This window comes from Falco rusticolus, chromosome 4, assembly GCF_015220075.1.
Source record: "Falco rusticolus isolate bFalRus1 chromosome 4, bFalRus1.pri, whole genome shotgun sequence".
Classification (NCBI taxonomy): Eukaryota; Metazoa; Chordata; class Aves; order Falconiformes; family Falconidae; genus Falco; species Falco rusticolus.
This window is the reverse complement of record NC_051190.1, coordinates 33636316-33643854: the sequence shown is the minus strand read 5'-3', so window position 1 is coordinate 33643854 and position 7539 is coordinate 33636316.

Here is a 7539-nt window from a genome sequence, read left to right as displayed (position 1 = left end):
GATTCCTTTACAGTCCTAAAATCCAAACTAAAGTTATCTTCAAGCACAATCTCACGTGCTTCTAGTGAGTTCAGAAAATGAAATCTCCCATGAAAGCAAGAAGTTTGTTGAATGGGATTCTACCAGAAGAAAACAAACAAAATAAAGTTGTGGTCAAATCCGGCTGCAGCAGGGCCGATGAGCCGGTGCTGTGCACAGCTCCGTTCTCTCCAGTCAGGTTCCCCTTGAGAGAGAGGAGCTGCCAGCACCACGCTCCTCTGCTTTTTTTAAGGCCTTGTGACTGCCACACATTTTGGATAAATGGACTCAAAAGAAGGTAGCACACTTTGCCTCTTGAATTTGGGTATTTACACTACCTTCCAGTGGGTGATAGAGCATATGGATATGTTTCAGAAAAAATGTTTATCTCAGCCTTTTATGATGCTTTCATAAACGATCAGTATTTGTTTACCTGTGGTACTTCTTAGGCGGTCAGGTGCAGAGGTGAGATTAGGTGCTGGGTTCAGGGTCTAGGCATTCACAGCTGGATTCTTCAGACCTCACTGCCTGTTACTATTGTGCTCAGACTGGCTGGCTCTGGACAGAGCGCATTATTTTCTTAGTAAATGGAATAACAGAAATTTGAAGGAAGCAGAGATTATTTTGTGTCCGTCCCTTAATCAGATTAAATACTTCCACAAGTTTTTTTTCTCTTACCATGCTTATGATCTGCAGCAAAATGATACTAAAGGTAAATCTCTTCTACTAGGTGACATAAAGTTACACTCCTGAGAGATTCCTGAAGGAATCGGGCCTATTAATGAATGGAAAGAGGATTATGTTAATTCACAATGTCCACATCTGCTTAACCCCATTTGTAATTTTTTTTTCCTATTAAATGCTTCATTTATGGTTTTTTTCTCCTCATTACCCAGCTTTGGATGAATTTTAATTCCTCTGATGCACTATGGGATGTGTCTAATAGAGGCTGGATAAAATGTGACTATTCCACCTCATTTTCTCCATGGATTATGGGATCATGCATCTTTTCACATGGCATACTGCAGTATTGCACAGCAACTATTTTAAATGTAAGAATAAAAACAGTGGGTCATTGAAAGCAGAAGTTGTTGCATTAGTGGGTTATTAAGGCAGGGCATGAGGGGAGACAGTGCTGTCAGCAGAGTGGAAATTCAGAAACATAAATTCAATTTTTGTGCCACCCACAGACATGGATTGATCTATGCAATACCACAGATTTTTTCTTTGTAAAAACGAGTAATGAAATCTCCCTCTCCACTGTAAACTATCTTGAGGCATGGCCTGTTCCCACCAAATAACGGTGTCACTGTCTCTTTGATTTTTGCTTGGTGTTTGCCTTTTGGAGTGCCCGTGACAAGAAGTTTCAGCAAGTTCACAGCAAACAGAACTGTTTTTTTAAAGCCCAGATTCTGTCTACATTTTGCATCACTCAGTTTATTGCATGATGTTGCAGCATGATCCTACCAGGTATTCCACCAGATCCAGGCTGGAGCTTTTTGCCTTAGTCCCATGCCACACAGAATGTGTCGTGCACTGTTGGAGAGTGATAATTTCAGAAGCTGGGATCCTCATGGGGACCTGCAAAATTGCCGTTTCTCCTTGTATGCAGCTGGACCATAGATTCGAACCGTATCTTTCCTTCAGTGATTCTAATACATTTATTTCTTGAGGGTTTTTTTTCCCAACATATATGAAGTTACAAACTTAAGAGCCTGCAATACTGCATGGGTGGGGGGAAGTCAAACCACACTGGCGTGATGGCAGAGTAGAAAAATGAGACAGGATTAGATATCTATGAGTGTTATGGCCAGACTGAGTCGGTATGTTTGCAGTCACTGGCATACAGTGAATATATGCTGTGGAAATACCATTACAAATGGCTAGGGTAGAAGTTCTCTGGAGAAAATTCTTAACCGAGACCAGACTGTTCCATGGTGCCGCTTCAGTGGTTCAGATGAGGAGAAACTCTAAATCCCGTAAATCCAAGTTTTTGGATTTGCTCATCCCCCTACAAGAAATATTAGTAGAATGCTAACACTAATGCCAGAACCCTGCTCTGCTGCCTTGCTTACACTGATACAGATCAGAGGACATTTCTGAGAAGTAAGTGGAGCCAAATTACTGTAAAGCAAATCTAAACCAGAAGCCTTTCAAGCCCAGTTGATTTAATCTGTAACACCACTTTGAATGAAAACAGGATTTTTCCCACTGAGTAGGATCTTTTACTGATGAGGTCAGTACTGTTGTATGGATTTCTCTTAGCTGTGCTGATTTACACCACTAGATAAATGAGCTGAAAATCACAGTGAGAAAATGTTTTTAAATTAACATTGTATTTCTTCTAGATTTGTAGATCGTTTTGTTAGTTGCAAAATTACCCATTTGTATGGAATAACAAACTATATAAATTCAGTTTTCTTTTACAGAGTATTGTATGTGCAGCTCCTGAGGGGATGCAAATTAAGCCTGGAGCATTAGGAAAAGCAGCATTCAGGTACTTTGATGAGTGTAAAGCATTCCGGTTATTTCAGTCTGAAATAAGATAAGGTCATGGCACGACTGTTCTCTGTTCAACAGCGTATCACCTAACTCCTCGTGAGCGAGCTTTCTTTCGTTTTAAGTAATAGATGAAAATGGTAACATTCTGCCTCCAGGAGAAGGTGGCAACCTTGCCATCCAGATCAAACCAGTAAGGCCATTCTGTCTTTATGCTAGATATGTGGTAAGGAATCAAACACATTTTGGGGAATAAGTTCAGTTCACTGGTGACTTTTGAAGGCATCATAGCTGATCTCGGAAGCGCCGGGTTTGGATTACCACTGAATCAAAGATTTCCAAATTATTTGCCTAGCTCAGCTTATTAATACCAAAGTCTTATTTCCTCTCTAGGTATTGTATTGGGCTGCTTGAAGTAGAGAGGGAGTGTCCTGACGGAGCATCTAGCAGGAGCTGAAACAGCTGCTGTCAGCAGCCCAGGCTCCGTCAGAGGAGAGGTATGGACACTGACATTAGGAGCTACCTAAAACATTTAATGTATGTGTGTATTGAGAGTAGGTATGTCTGTGAGGGAAATCTTGGCTTGTATTAACATTGTATTGTAAAGATGTAGACTGACATTTTCAAATACATTTGAGGAGATGACGAGGCATCTAACTTCCTTTTGATTTCAAAAAAATTAGGGGTGCCTAGGCCAGTTTGAAACTCTGGCAAAGGCTTCTCTGAATTCCAGTGAGATTCTGTACCTCGATGCGACACTCACTAGCTATTCATCTTAGGAAGGCCGTTAAGTAGATGTGGCCTGTCTGAATCACCTCTCTTCTTGAGCACTGTGAGGACACATGGCTGTCCAGACACCAGTGAAGAATTCCTGTCTGCTGGGAATGCCACTGTGCTCACTATGAGTAGTTTTAAGGCCTATTTGTGGAGCTCAACAAGTGATAAAAACCAGAAAGTTATCCAGTGTCTGTCTTGGAAACTTTTATTTCCACTGCCTTGAAAGAAATTTGATTGTAGAAAATTGCGTTATTCATCTTAGTCTTTCTGTTGAACGTTATTCATCAAGTTAGTGATTGCTGAGTGTTGCCTTACTCTGGCTCTCTCCTGTAGGTGGTAAAAGCTTTTATTGTTCTGTCTCCTGAATTTACATCTCATGATCTTGAAAAATTAATTCTTCAGCATGTGAAAAAAAGTTACAGCACCTTACAAATACCCAAGAAAGGCAAGTATCACTGAGTTTTGAATATACAAAGAGTACCTTGCAATGCACCCTAAAATTAAAACTCCTCTAATCAAACCCAGTAATCAGATTCAAAATCTAATCAGGTTATATTTTAGAATAGTAGAATTCTGCTTTTTTTTTTTTCTCTAGTGGAACTTCTTTTAAATCTGACCCCATGCTAACTACATCAGTAAACACTGCTTAGGTAACATCATAGGCCTGTCCTGATGGGATCTGATGTCATCTGCTTACATTGAAAATACAGATGAACCTATATTAGATTTCACTGTGACTATGTACAGGGAAATGAAATGGTCCTTCACCTAATCAAATTGTGTCTATGAGCGTAAATTTGTCCTAATTATTTTAAACAAAAGAATCAGATTTTACAAATTCAATACAGTAATAAAATATAAATGTATTTCTAGACGTTTTTAATTAATAACTGAACAGAGAAAGATAATGCTTGGATGTTACAGTAGCAGAGGGTGTGAATACTGCAGCATGGGTGAAAACCTCAGCTGGCAACAGTCAATAGCCTGTCAAGTTCCTTAGCAGAATGGTCTCAGTTTCCACTGGCTGCAGATTTGTCAGGCTCAAAGGGTATGGCACCTCTGGGGGAATCTTAGCAGGATTTCCACATCTCATTACTGGTGGCAGTAGGCTGTGCAGAGGTAAACAGTACTATAGCCTTTCCAGGTGATGCAGGAATCAAACTCCACTAGCAGACTATCTAGAACGGTTGGAAAGAAAGCCAGGGCACCCCCGTTCAGAGTTAAACATGAATAGCTGATCAGGAGTAGCAGGAGAAGCCCACCTGGTGAAGCAGTGCTGTGCCACCTCCCACCAAAAGCCTTCAGAAAAGGCTTTGCTGCCTTTGGCTTCCCTCAGTTTCTGCACAGGGTTCCAACAACTGTCACACAGGGGTTCAAATTTCCCTTTTCCTGAGTAACAGCTTTGTTCTGGGAGACTAATTTTTCTCTCCTTGATTCAATCAGAACAGAGGGAAAACATGTTGTATATTTTAAAAGTAATCCCATTTTTGGAGTGGAATAACCAGAAATAGGATTAGATTTTTAAGTGCAATCATAAAAACATATTAAATGAAAAATGTCATCTGATCACAATTGCAGAATCTGATTCTTTTTAAGCACATTCAGATTTTAAATGTGAGTAAGTACTTTTTGGTGAAGTAATCCACTTTGAAGTGAACTAATCAGATTGTTCACATAATCTGTTTATTCTAGGTAAGTAATAAGGGGTTTTTAATATCATCTAATTATGACCTTGGGAAGTAATTGTTTTTAAAGCAATCTTAAAAATATAATCCTGAACAGAGTCTTGGGGTTTGGTACTGGTCTATGGTGGGCTTTAAACAGATCTGGTCACGTTTTTCCCTGAGCCCCATTCTAGTGGTGTAAATTGCTCGTTACAGCAGGGAAGGTCTTGCTCCGGAGGTTTCCTCTCTGTTGTGGCCAGACTTTCTGTCTATACTTCAGGTCAGTCAGACTCACCAGCATGTTAAGGCAGTTTTGTGAGGATACAAAACCTGAACCTGACTAGAAAAAAAATGAAGAAACAGGTGAATCGAAACATTTCTGTTCAGTGTGGGCAGGAGTCCTAGCACTGTCCCACTGGCCAGGGTTTCAAGCAGCCAGGTAAAGCCCTTTATTTGCTCCCTTTGAAGTTCAAGTTGTGCTCACATTCAATGGCACATGATTGTCCTGCACTACTGGTTTGTGGAATCACTGAGTCACTCAACTGATGGGCTCTGTTTCTCTAAAAGGTAACTCACTCTTTTTGTTGTGCACTGGGACTGATGTGCTGCCTGCCTACTTCATCCTCAAAAGACCCTGTAGCTTTTAAAATTGCATGCTTGCCACAGAAAAGGAACACGGCTTGGAATGCAGCTTTGTCAAACTGCAAAGTTACTTCTCTTTACAGATTAGTTGGAGTTTGTTCAACAACTACCAAAGATGATCCCTGGGAAAATGCAAAGGAGGAAACTGAGGAACAAAGAGTGGGGAAGGGCTTAGCTTTGCCGCTGTGCTCCTGGCCAGAACATGCTCATCCTGGACTTGTTTTCTGCCTTCTGGCATCCTGTTCCCTGTCAGTCTTAAGAGGTGCTGAACCACCTTCTGAATAAGAGTAGAAGACCAGTTTTTGTTCTGGTGCTTTGGGGTGTTTCTAAAGCAATATATTCCCTATAATCTTAAATGTATGTGGGAAAAACTGTTTTGAAAGTAATGATAAAAGAGAAGTCAAACTTGCCTTTAGCTTTTGCCTTTATTTTTGTATGTGCATTGTTATCACTGAAAGCCACAACATATGCAACTATGTGTCAAATATTATTTTGTGAGAATATTTTTAAATAATTATTGATGATCAGACTTCCAGCTTTAGCCAGCGCTGGGTCACATATAGTTTTAGGATTAAATATAACCAAGGATTTCCTGGACTGAGTAGTCAGTTCAGACTGTGAGATATTTCCATAACAGTCAAGCACAGTTACATGGGTACAGGTGCAGCAGAGGTTTAGATCATCCCTGTTAGGTCACATCTCACATTTCTTGTTGCCCCTGTGTAGTACTTGCACCTCACACAGTGCTGCTACAGCACAGCCTGTGTACTCTCTATTCTTGCTTCGTAAGATAGAAGTAATAGTTGAACTCTGTGACCAAGGTTGTATTTACTGGGAGCACAAAAACACCACTGAACCAAAAAAAGCCCACAGCTATTTATCTCAAAATTTCCTGGTTCTGCTGTAAACCTACTATGCAGTACCCATGAGCACATCTGCTGTTGCACCAAAAGCCTGGGAAAATACCGAATGTGCTGTGTACTAAAGCTGTTGATGACCTTTCAGGACAACTAATTGAGTTATTAACTTGCTCACAAACACAAGTCCTAGGAGAGGCTGTACCAGGAGGGCTCTGAAAGGGATGTATTGCTTTCCTCTCCAGCTACACAGCACGTAATTGAGGTCAAAAACAAAGAGAAAACACATGCACAAAATGCTGCATCCATGTAGATTACATGAATCTAAATGGATCTGGGCTTGCATTTTCAACTATCCCCTGGTTTCAGTAGTGTAGTTCTTTAGGAGCAGAATTAGACCCCCAATGAAAAATAAACCCTGCTCTTTGGAGTATTTGCATGCTGAGAGGATTACGTTTTTTGAGGAAATTACAAAAGTGAGTGAAAGGAGGTGGTTTTGATTTTTTTTTGTTCATCAGTCCTTTGGAGATTCATTCCACAGCTAAAGTCTTTAGGCTGCCTCCTGTCCAAAGTGTTCTATTTGAAGTAAGCAAGACATGCCAGAGAGTAACTGCTTCACCTGCCTTTGGGTAGTTCTCTACTACTTTTGCATCAACAGCTGCTCTGAATTGTACTTTCTGGAAGCAGATGGTTACCTTTTGGTAAGCAAATGAGAAACTTCTCTGGAATTCATTGCTACTGCCATGAAAATCACTGGTCAACTTGCTTTTTTCTGTGTGTGCTGGTAGAAGGGTGCTATAATATGCTCATTGTTTGGGGGTTGTCATACTTTTTATTTGTTTGCTCTAGAACTTTGAGGACAAATTAGGCTGACCCATCTGTGTTTTTATCACCTATCATTATTGCACTGAATAATGGTTAATGACATTTCCAAACAGTAGCAGCTGTGTTGTGTGTCTCAGAATGTATTTACATGGCACAGGCAGCCAGGGGTTGTTGCCGTAAACCCCTGAGTGCTCTTGGAATTTACCCTGTTTTACCTTGGGAAAAGGGCCAAATCTGACAGTCTTGCAAACCTGTGA